The sequence below is a fragment of the Osmia lignaria genome, chromosome 2 (assembly GCF_051020975.1).
Source record: "Osmia lignaria lignaria isolate PbOS001 chromosome 2, iyOsmLign1, whole genome shotgun sequence".
NCBI classification, from domain to species: Eukaryota; Metazoa; Arthropoda; class Insecta; order Hymenoptera; family Megachilidae; genus Osmia; species Osmia lignaria.
Genome location: NC_135033.1, coordinates 1528256 through 1540858, shown reverse-complemented (window position 1 = coordinate 1540858; position 12603 = coordinate 1528256). Strand labels below are relative to the sequence as shown.

General features: G+C 36.1%; 1 long non-coding RNA gene across 1 annotated transcript; it reads right to left on the bottom strand.

The window, feature by feature from the left end:
• Positions 1 to 8290: 8290 nt before the first annotated feature.
• On the bottom strand, positions 8291 to 9558 carry LOC117611348 (uncharacterized). The gene is made up of 4 exons (XR_013062545.1): positions 9482 to 9558; positions 8638 to 8830; positions 8497 to 8572; positions 8291 to 8371 (listed from the first exon to the last, which is right to left on the bottom strand). It is a non-coding gene; the product is annotated as an uncharacterized LOC117611348 (long non-coding RNA).
• Between the last annotated feature and the right edge of the window lie 3045 nt (positions 9559 to 12603).

The following is a 12603-nucleotide window of genomic DNA, read 5'->3' as shown; positions in this document are numbered from 1 at the left end:
ACAAACAGTGGAGAAGAGAGAGGTCCAAGAATTCTAAGCTAGGAGCCGAAACATATCGGCGTGACTGATGCTTTTTTATTTCTGACATTTTCTGAATGAAACTTTTACTAACGCATTGTCGGACTAATTACCTTGACGACCTCGCTAATAAGCCTATGCTCCAACAGTGCATAATATATTACTATTCTCTTATTCTGTCGGGAAGGGCGACAGTCTATTATTTTCAATAATATTTACGAAGTGACATCTCAGCCGCTGTATGTCATGGGAATAGTTTTCTGAGCAAGGGTTTCCACCCAAAACTATGGTAGTGATGTATGCCGCCGCGTATACACCACAGCTGTAACAATCTGGTTGCGCCTGAACTCTTTCAAAAAGTATATCATTTTTGCGAATATGAGGAAATCGTAATGCAATATATTTTTTTTCTTCCTCTACGAGCTTGTCGTATGCACTGCCAGGTAAACTGTCGTATACATGGAGTTTGCGACCGTCGAAATAGATACTTCGCCAGTGATCAGAACAGTTGCCTCCAATTATTTGCACGCTTTTGTCACTACAGCAGGGCTTGATAAATTTTGTAAACTGTAAGTATAGGACACTTTGCGTTTCAAAAGGAGTAGAGAAATAAAAAACCGGAAGAAGCGGAGTCGCTGTTGCAGCTGCAACAGCAGCAATCGTTGCAGATGCAACAGAATAAGACGGAACTTGCAACCCTGCGGCAGCAAATACAGGAACTAAAGGGCGAACGGCAACATGCTGGGCTTATCGTAAGTCATTTTTCTGCGTTCATGTTCATACGTTATTTCTGCTATTGTTTATACATAATACCATAATATTTATTTTTGCAGCCGCAGCACCAGCCGCCGTATCTGGCCTATCCGGCGTATCAGTCCTCAGTAGGCGGGCTCTACGCGCCGGAACAGCCAACCGTAAGTCGTTTTTTTACGTTATTTCTGCTATTCATTGTTTATGAATAATAACATTATATTTATTTCTCCAGGCATACAGGTCAGAACAGCGGCTGTTCCGGCAACGCCGCAGAGAGGCAAGGCGGCTGTGGCGGCAAGCAACGTGCCGTCACGGTTGCGGCCGCGGCCGCGGCCGCAGTCACTACCCCTACAGCGGCCCGTGCGGATGCACGCAGAACTGCGGCGCGGGCCGCAGTAGCTGTACTTGCTGCTGCGGGCGGCACACTTGAAGTGAGTACGACGATAATATCTGTATATGTAATAATGACAAAGATAATATAAAAATATGACTTGTTTGATTTCAGGAAAAAATTATAAAATAACATTTTATTTTATTATTATTATTATTATTATTACTAGTATAAGTTAAAATTTTTATACATTTAAATATTCTTGTTTCATTTTATTTTATTATTATTATTATTATTATTATTATTATTATTATTATAAATTAAAATTTTTATACATTTAAATATTCTAGTTTCATTTAATTTTATTATTATTATTATTATTATTATTATTATTATTATTATTGGTATTAATTTTTATAATAAATATTTTCATTGTCTATTTACATTCTTGTCATTTATTCCCCTATTACTTATCCTGTGTACTAACGATGTACATACAGGTACATTGGCGATTTCATTGAAAAGGATAAACTAACCTTAGGCATTCGATTGGTAGGAATTCACAGTACAATATCAGGACATATTATAAAACAAATAACTTTAGATATTCGATTTGTAGGAATATTCTTTCCCTGGTTATGTTATATTACAATAAATGTATATATAATATTTGGCTGAAGGAGTTAGATCATTCATACATTTCCTAGGTGATATATGCAGTATCGTATTTTATACTTTGGCGATGACATACATAATATAGCTATCGTAGCATCCGTGTGTCATTTAGGTGTGACGTAGCATAGCATGCCGTTAGTTGGATGTGATAACTGAGGTGGCGCTGAAATCAGTTTCTGTTTGGCCTAATTTTCGATGAAACGTTGACTATTTTACCAACGCGGAATTTGGAGTTCGGCCTCGACGCTCGCATCACCTTAACTAATTGATTATTACACGGAATGTACAAGCGCCCGTGACCAGATACATCAATAAAACACTTTCAATAAATTACAATGACCGAAACCAAATAAAAATAGAATGGAACGGAAGGTAATAATAGCGGAAAACATTCCGGTATCTCGGTAAATAAAGTACGCAACACTATCCGTTGATAATAATTACAAAATATCTGTAGTTGTTAACCATCCGCAGCACCAGCAGACAAATATTATCGGCCACAAGCATTCCATTTACCATATAATTCACTCCGTAACGGTTATCCACCGACCAACTATCCGCCGCACAGCAGTTACCCACCGCGCGCCAGATATCTGCTACATCACAGTTACCAGCTGCTAAACTATCCATCGCGCAACCGCGCAATCCTAGAAAGCCATACTTACCATCAAACTTACCATAAAAGATAAGTCTGATACCCAGTACTATTCACGGAAAAGGTAATTACAAAAGCAAACGGACAACAAATAAGACCCCAGACGGATTAAAATCAAGAATAAATCAATTAATAAAAACAATACCACGATTATCATTTATTGTTTACAAATATATAAATCATACGTTTGTAATAGTGTAGGATGAAATAAAATATTAACTATAAAACAATGAGGAAGATAGAATCAAATGAAATGAAATGAAATCAACCCGAATAAGATTCGCAGATTGCGCGGATTGCAGGACGCATTGTGTTACTACCTATCGCGCCGCAGAAAACAGATTATGCAGAACAACGGAATAAAGGAATCGCCACAGAACGAAAGGCCGAATAAATAAACGAATGAAATGTAGGCTTTTTAACGGCATTTGGAGCCCATGAACATACAAGGTTGGAGAAAGTTCCGTCCGACCATGTGTTCGGGCCTATAGGTTCGTTACTTTTCAATCGTGGCCGAGTCATAAAATAGCGGGACTCGAGGCCAAGCGACGACGGCCAGTACCCCTGAGTTTTAGGGGGTGCAAGACTGAACGTTCTTGGGCAGTCACAGCACAAACGCGGAAACGAACGGTCGGCTCTTCAGCGAACCGTGCTACCTTTTAAAATATACTTATAACCATTATTATAGTAGGACTTGGAGTTTTATTTAGAACCTGACAAATTCCTTAAAAGAACGTCCTCTCCTACAGAAACATTTAACCTGAACAGAATCGAAATCAAATAAAAATCATCAAATAACGTCAAATAACGCATATAATCAGGAAAGTCCCGTAGGACCAATCAAACAACACTCAGTCAAATAATATTAGTTAATAAAATAAATGAAACCAGAATAAAATCAAAACAACTAAGGCAACAGGCAACTTGCAGAAAGGAAATATGAATCAGAATATAAATCAATAAATCAAAAATAAATCAAATCAGATCAATGTATAACTTTAATCAATCAACATCAAAATGAATGAATAAATAATGAATGAATGAATACTGAATGCAAGTGAAACAGCTAAAGATATTCACAAATTGAGGAACTACAGAAAATGTAAAGTGTGTAACGCTTAACACTTAACAGACATAACCGGCATAATGTAGTATAATGTAAGATAATGTAAAATAAAATAAAATAAATACAACCAGTGAGTTATACTCTAATTAAATATAACCATAAACATTATTGACTCCATCCCCACTACTTTATAAATTATAGGTTATAAATTGTAAGTGATTATGCCCATACAAATGCAAATAGAAGTAAAAATTGACAACCGAATAATGTATAAAGATAATAAATAAAAGCGACAAATAAATCAAATCAAATGCCGGCTGCATGGTTCAATTAAACCCCATACTACAGTATAATATAAGAAGAATAATAAGTCAAAGCAAGATATTTAAAAGATGAACTAATAACAGAAACCACGCACCATCAATGCATTTGAATAGACAAAATCACTTGTCAGCACAGAGGAAAGAATAAAATTAGAATAAAATAAATCAAATCCTTTAACTCTAATCAAAATGAATAAACAATGAATAAAGAATGAATGAATAAATGAATAAATAATGAATAATGAATGAATAATGAATGCGAGCACAACAGTTGTAGAAATTAAGAAATTGAGAAAATAAAGAAAATAATGAAAATGAAAAGTTGTAACCAAACATAACCAACACAATGCACTGTCATATAAAATAAAATAAATAGAATAAACACCATAAAATGAATTAAATTCCACTGAAACATGACAGCAGGATTGTTGGTTCCATCACCACTACTTTATAAATTATAGATTATATATTGTAAGTGATTATAAGTGATTATGTCCATACAAATGCGAATAGAAGTAGAAATTGACAACAGAATGATGCATAAAGATAATAAATAAAAGCGACAAACAAATCAAATCAAATGCAGGCTGCGTGGTTCAATTAAACACCATACTAGTGTGTAATATAAGAAGAATAATAAGTCAAAGCAAGATACTTAAAATGATATTTAAAAGGTAAACTAATAACAGAAACCACGCACCATCGATGCATTTGAATAGACAAAATCACTTGTCAGCACAGAGGAAAGAATAAAATTAGAATAAAATAAATCTAATCCCTTAACTCTCAATCAAAATGAATAAGCAATGAATAAAGAATGAATGAATAAATGAATAATTTACGAATTATGAATGCGAGCACAACAATTATAGAAATTAAGAAATTGAGAAATAGAGAAAATAAAGAAAATGTAAAGTGTAATATTGTAGCCAAACATAACCAACACAATGTACTGTCATATAAAATAAAATAGTATAAACACAATAAAATGAATTAAATTACACAGAAACATGACAGCACGAATATTGGCTCCATCACCGCTACTTTATAAATTATAGATTATAAATTGTAAGTGATTATGTCCATACAAATGCGAATAGAAGGTAGAGATTCATAACCGAATGATGTATAAAGATAATAAATAATAAATAAAAGTGACAAATAAATCAAATCAAATGTAAGGTGCGTGGTTCAATTAAACAACAAACTACCGTATGGTATAAGAATAAATAAATCAATAAGTAAGATATCTAAAATGATATTTAAACTGATATTTAGAATGATGAACTAATAACAGAAACCACGCATCATCAAAGCATTGAATAAACAAAATCACTTCACTTATCAGTACAGAAAAAAAATAAAATAAATCAAATCCTTTACTTTAATCAATCCAAATGAATAACAATGAATAAATAATGAATAATGACTGAATGAAAGCGAGCACAACAGTTATATTATTAAGTAATTAAGAAAAGAAAATGGCAATGAAAATGAAACTGAGAATGTAATGAAAGGAATAAAAGAAAAGGAAAGGAAAAGAAATTAAAGAAATTAAGAAATGAATTAAAGAATAGCAAAGCCAATAAATAAACTACACATATCAATCAATCATTCATCGCACAACACCATGAAAACAAATACACTGAAACATAGCTGAAACAAACTAAAACATCGCCGGAACAAACAAACAGAACTGAAACTGAAAACAGAAAGGAAATTCAAGGAAACACATAATCAATCACATAACCCGAGTTGTCCAATTTATTCATTTAAACACATTGCATTGCTGCATCGTCGCGAATAAGAAAAATTAAATAAAATAACACAGAATATTAGAATAAACATGGAATTGAATATAAATCGCGAAATAAAGATAAATTCAGCGAAACAAATAACTGAAACACGACAATATGTAAACCGCGTAGACCATAAGACACGATGTACCATTGACAATGAAACGATGAAAATGGTAATAAAATAAAATAAACCACGATGGATAATGAATAAAATATGAATATAACATATGAACTATGGACTGAAATTGAATTATGTAATATGAAAATATAAAATACGAAATATGTAATAAATCATACGACGAAACAGCAATATTACAATGTAAACCACGTAAACTAATACACTATACCACCGATATTGAACCGCCGAAATAGTAAATAATGTAAAATACCGGCGGTGAATACGATAAAACGATAAATAAATTGAACAATTAAACAATCAATCAATCAATTAATCAATTAATTAAATCACGCAACGATACATAAGTTGCGCATATTTATTAAACACATTATACGACTATACCATTGCAAGTAAATAGATAAATAAATGAAATATAAAATATAATAGGCGTCAATGAGACAAAATAGAAATACGATAAAAACAATTATCAATATAACGCGAGTTGCATAAATTATCAAGACACATTGCCCCATTGTACTGCAGGAATAAATAATGAACAAATAACACAAAATAAAAGAAAATAATACAAAATATTATGAGATATAGGATATAATTATGTAACTATAAACGGCAAAGGAAAATAAAATATAAAACACTGAAATAATGAAACGAACCGGGAAATAAATTATGTAAATTAAGTTAAATAAACACAGTAAAATAATGACAATAAGATAAGAAAATAAGAATCCGATAGATAAATAAGCGAAAGGACTATACCGCGGACAAACACCGGAAAACCCGATAATCGACTGCGTTAATAAATAAATATTTAATTAAATAATTAAATAAGACACCGGAATAACGTGCCAGTCAAACATATGCAACGAGATAGCAATAATAAAAGTAAATTAATATCATTATCTATTAAATATATGCAGAGCACGAAAATGAACAATTGTACGTGAAAATAAGTACAGTAATGCTTCGAAATAAGCAAGTGGCTCGGGACCGAACAGTTGCTTATTTCGAAGCAGGTACCTATTCGGCTTGACTTTGTTCTTAAAACGGGACGATAGAAAACGCGAGAAACGAGTGAGAGATCCGAGGTAGCGGCAAATCATAAAGTGATCGGCCGAGCAGCGATGTTATTTTTTGGACAAGGATAGAATATAACATGCCCTCTCATTCTCGCACTATGCTTTATTTCGAAGCAAATATACCAGACTGAGAAAGCATTATATATATTCCATCCTTCTTCTACTAACCGATGTCACTGCTCAGTCGAGCGTGAAATTTATTACCCTAAACATCGGCTTCGCGCTTTCATGGACCTCTCACTCGTTTCTCGTACCTCTCACTTTGCGGGCGACTTCAAACAAAGAAGAGGGGATAGCGACTTGCTTATTTCGAAGCAGAGACCACTTGCTTATTTCGAAGCATTACTGTAATGCTTACACATTTAACCGATAAACGTATCTTTTAATAGCTCAATCACACTTCAGCCACAAAGCGTTCGCATTATGCGTCATACACGTTCGGTATATATATAAAACAAAAGAAAGGACAGCACACAGTTAAATTTGCGCGCTGTATTTGAAATCGTGCATTGTAGGCCATTAATATCTTTAACATTAACACAAGTAATTATAAAATATCGAAAAACATCGATGCACTTTCACACGAAAACACTTAATACACTTAATAAACCGGCGCAACAGACACAAAATGAAAATAAAGGAATAAAATAAAATAAAATAAATAAGAACTAATACGTCACCGAACCGTTGACCTAATTTCACATCGTCTGTCCTCTTTTATCCAAGGCCCGGCCGCGCGTGCAAGCCGACTGTCCTTGTCCAACCACAGCAGCCATCTTGAAAACCTGTCAGATCTTGCATCCGTTGTCTTCATTAATTTAATTGCGAAAAGTCACAAAAAACGCGGAATTTTAATGTGGAACGTTCCCGATTAATCAAAATTATCCGTAAATAACGTTCAATGTTTATAATTAACACCACGAATACCGGAAACACACCGTGGAAATGCCGCGTAACACGCACATCACATTTTCAATATTTAACAATAAATTAACACAATATTTAATAAAAAAACACAACAACAGCACTCCCGGCCACGAAATAGATACTAATTTACAAAAAACGCGAATAAATAAGCCGCTTTTCACCGCGTTGTGAAACTAACCACGGAGCGACCACGAAACACGTCCGCTCTCCTCGACGCGTCGAGCGCAGGTCCTCCAAACTCCCGTATTTAATATTGTAACGAAAATTAGTTCACCCCCGGAATTCTAGGTAGCGCTGGTGTCGCTACAAACACATAGAAATGATATCAGTGAGATACGCACACAAGCATATGCTCCCTATATACGTGTGCATAGTCTTACCTATTCAAAACTTTGAAAAATAAAAATAATGAAAGGGAAAAAATTATAACAATATATGTGGAGTAATTTCCATAATACATTTCCATATATTAAACTTTTACTACAATAAAATAAATATATATATATATCAATAATAATATACAATTAATCACAATCATACATACAATAAAACACTCGTACCAAATGTCTCGAAAATCAGGTTCTCCACTCCCCTGGTGGTCAGGTTTAACTATAAGAACAAAATTATATAATATTATACATACACTTCATGCTAGAAGTATTATTATGTATACCTCAGTGTATTAATACCATGTTAATGCTTTTATATATTGTATATGTAAACTGAATACTTACAATCTTCTTCTTTTTCTTCTTTTCATTTGCATCCAGATGTCTTGTTGCTCTATTTTAATAAAGGCAGCCTCAGACACTGTAATAAATATTTTCGTTAACAATTATTTACATATGCTATAAAAATTATATAAGAGTTATTACCAAATAAGTTCAGTGCGGGAACTGCTGATGTTGTTAATCTTTTTCTCACAAAGTATTTTTCTTCAAAATAGCTGTTACAGATCATCCAGAAATTCAGTTTTCAAGTGGAAGCACTAACTTTGGGTTACCACGTACTTGCACCCACTGCGCCATCCTCTTCTTATCCTTTTTCTCTTGAGTGAAGGAGAACATCCTTTAAAGATACATTTTAATAATTAAAATTAAATACATACAGGGTGTCCCAGAACTGGGGTAGGAACGGAAGAGGAATGATTGGTGAGGTCATTCTAAACAACTTTTTCCTTTGCCAAAATGTTGGTTAAGGCTTCGTTTTCGAGTTATTAACGAAAAACACTGGCCAATCAGAGCGCGCCGTTAGCGCGGGCCGAACCACGAGAGTGTTGGGTATGTTCCGCGCGGTCGTGATCAAGTGCCTCGGCACTACGTCGGGATGATGGGATTCGTTGAGTAGAAGTTGCATCGGATAATGAGTAAAAAAAAGAAAAGAATAATTGTATCGAATTATTGATTACTCATGAACAACGAATCCTATTACACCGACGTGGTGCCGATGCACTTGATCACGACCGCGCGGAACATACCTAACACTCTCGTGGTTCGGCCCGCGCTAACGGCGCGCTCTGATTGGCCAGTGTTTTTCGATAATAACTCGAAAACGAAGCCTTAACCAACATTTTGGCAAAGGAAAAAGTTGTTTAGAATGACCTCACCAATCATCCCTCTTCCGTTCCTACCCCAGTTCTGGGACACCCTGTATATTACTAAAACACCAATGAAAACAGTTACTGTTTTCAGTAACAATTTTAAACAATTCTGTACTTACTTAATTTCTATCTTCTTCTGCTGTTGCTGCATCTCATCAGTAGAAGTTATTAAAAACCTAAAAACCTAGAAAAAACTTTAAAAAATATCTTTTTAAATAATAATAATAGTCATAATAATAATAATAGTAATTATTATAATAATGGAATTCACGAACCTGGAAATTCAGTCACCCACGCTGCCACCATGTGCAACCATGTGCGCCATAATTCTTTTGTCTCTTTAAATTTTGAAACAATTGAAAAAGCGGCGACAAATTTCGCGGGAACATGACGTCACGATATCTTTAGTTGTGTATGTTAAAATCAGTGATACAAACAATGCATGTAGAGAAGCGACATCAGCGCCGCCTGGAAGTCCGGGGGTGAGTTAAAATTTGCATCAAATTCACAAGAGTGGAGCTTGGAGGGCCTGGTCGAGCGGGAATCACCCTAACCTAACATAACCTAACCCTAACCCTAACCTAAACCTTCTTTTTTTTTTAAATAGAAGAGGAAATGCATTTATGCACGCGCAGGCTGATTCCCCTTTCGTCTAGTCGGCTAGAGGGGGCCCGGGCAGTGTGGGATTCATACCCGCCCTGATGGGGCAGCCTGGCGCCCGTTTGGTGGGGGCAAACCCAAAAAGGCAACCCCAGAAGGGGGCAACCTGGCAACCCGACCCTATGGGTGGGGTTTAGTCCAAGAGTAGGTCACAGCCCAGAAGGGGCGACCTTGAACGGGTAGTCCAGAAGGGACAGTCCCGTGGCTGGGTATACTACCCACTAAAACCTCTCCCCTACGTGGGCCGCCGGTACCTTTTCATCCTTTGGGATATATAAAGAATACCAGCGTATAGCCACAACGGCGCTTTGGCAATTCAACGCGTTTCGCGTTATTTCGTCCTCCCGCAAACCACCATGCGCTAGGCAACCATGGGGGATTGCGGATCCGCGCCGTTGCACCTCCGATCAAGCGGTAGGTCATTTTCAACCTGAGCAGTACACGCAGGAATTTTTCTTCAACAACGGTCGGCATGGGGCATCCTCCAGGATCGCGCCTTCCCAAGTGATCGCACCACCTCTTCGCCTGCCTAGCACTCATTTGCCAGGACAGGGGTTCTTCTTTGGTCACGATCAGGAACCGGGACATCGTATCTCCACGGGTGATCGTGCCATGTCTTCGTCCACCAAGGTAGGTTGATAATGATGATGTGGCACTTGCCAGGACAGGGCTTCTTCTTCAGCACGGCCAGGACAGGGACATCGTATTTCCACAGTTGACCGTGCCTGTCTTCGTCCACCTGGTAGGTTGCTGATGATGTGCATTGTCCCTGAGGTCATCACGCCCACCTGACCTTTCACGAGGACAGGCCCTTTTTCTTCGGCCACGATCAGGAACCGGGAAATCCTTCCCCCGGTTGACCGTGCCACGTCTTCATAGGCTGCTATCCTCGATGACTTGTTCCATACATACTCCACGCACACACGCACCAGTCCTAACAAGCATAGCGCATCAAATGCCCAAACAACCCAAGTAAGTAAGAGGAGCCGTGCAGAATACCCATAAAGAAAGTAGGCACATGTGAACCCGGCATAATACGAGTAAACTTGTTCAGAAGCGTCAGCAGTAGTACCAATCATCAACACTGTTGCGATGAAACATGATGTGAACCAGGCTGTAACTAGCTTGTAAAGACAGTTGAATGAGGAAACTGAAGCGCGTTAAATTTGAATTATAAAAGAAAATCAATTTTGCGTTATCAAATTGTTATCAGGGATTCCTTATCAGTAGCTCGTTTAGAAGAAGAAAATCGGCTTATCGTTATCAAAATGTTTATTAAGGACTAAATTAATGAGCGTTGCTAACGGCAATTTACTTAACGATCAGCAGCTATAAATAAGGGATCCTTCCAGAAAATTTTGTCCTTTGTTCTTTGTAAACGCTTAAGAGAAGAACTCGTATAAAATATTAATTTACAATTCAATTTGTTGTTCTCGTTCAAATATATTAAAGTTAAAGTTAAACGTTAATAAAAGTTCAGTTCATTTTAAAAAGTTAAAAGTTAATTTTTCTTTTTCTTAAAAATTATTATCGTGAGCAGAGTGCTTTAGCGCTCCACGGGCGGCTTACCCACGTTCCTTGGATTTGAAAATCCCTAGAAGAACGAAGAATCACGCAACAACACCAAGCACGTGGCGCCATCGCGCCGCCAAATCGACCGTCACAATAAATAAGAGAGGAGAAGACCCCAAAATAATCAATAAATAACACGAACTCAAGGTAAATATACCTTCAGTATATTAAATATCTTAAATATATAATAAAGAAGCAGACAAGAATAACCATTCTAAACATGTTTACAGGAGATTCCCTAAAAGGAAAAGGAAAACTTAGTCCGCACCGCTCTCAACGGGGAAACGTCCAATGATCAGTGATCCGTCGATAATTGCCGAGAAACCAGTCAAAATCAAAATTCAAAACTCAAAACACAAACTTTATCCCATGTAGATATAGGCGGCCACGCATTGTCGCGAGACATTACCATTGTAAGCACTTACCATGGAGCAATCAGTTGCATACCCCAAAATTAAAGATTAGAGCGATAACAAAATATAATCTACAATAAGAAAAGAGTTTAAATTATGTAAATTCGACAGAATACAAGGAATAGCATGTACAACCGAAATTGAGCAAAATATAGCTTACATAAACCATCATAACGCCCTAGATTATTATACCGCCAACCCAGTATTAATATATTAAATATTAGAATAAGGAATTTAAACTTTAATTTCCAAACAAGTGACACAGCGCAATGCATCATGTAAATGCTACCAGATCATACAAAACACAGCATTATCGTGACCCTATTTGCATATCCCTGGAGGAACTTAATACTAAAAGTACTGAAAGTACAAAATAATAATGAAAGATAGAAGATTACCAGTGACCAGATCATAGAATGACGAGCCCTGCTGTACTAATGCAATAATAAGGAACGATTACAGCAAGATAGTCAAAATAAATTAAATTTGAAGTTGTGGAACTTAAAATATGATCTATGCAAAGTTAAAATTAACTCCTTGTATTCCAGTCAAAGTAAACCGCTCCCAGATCCCGTCAAGACTAACTGAAATCCAAA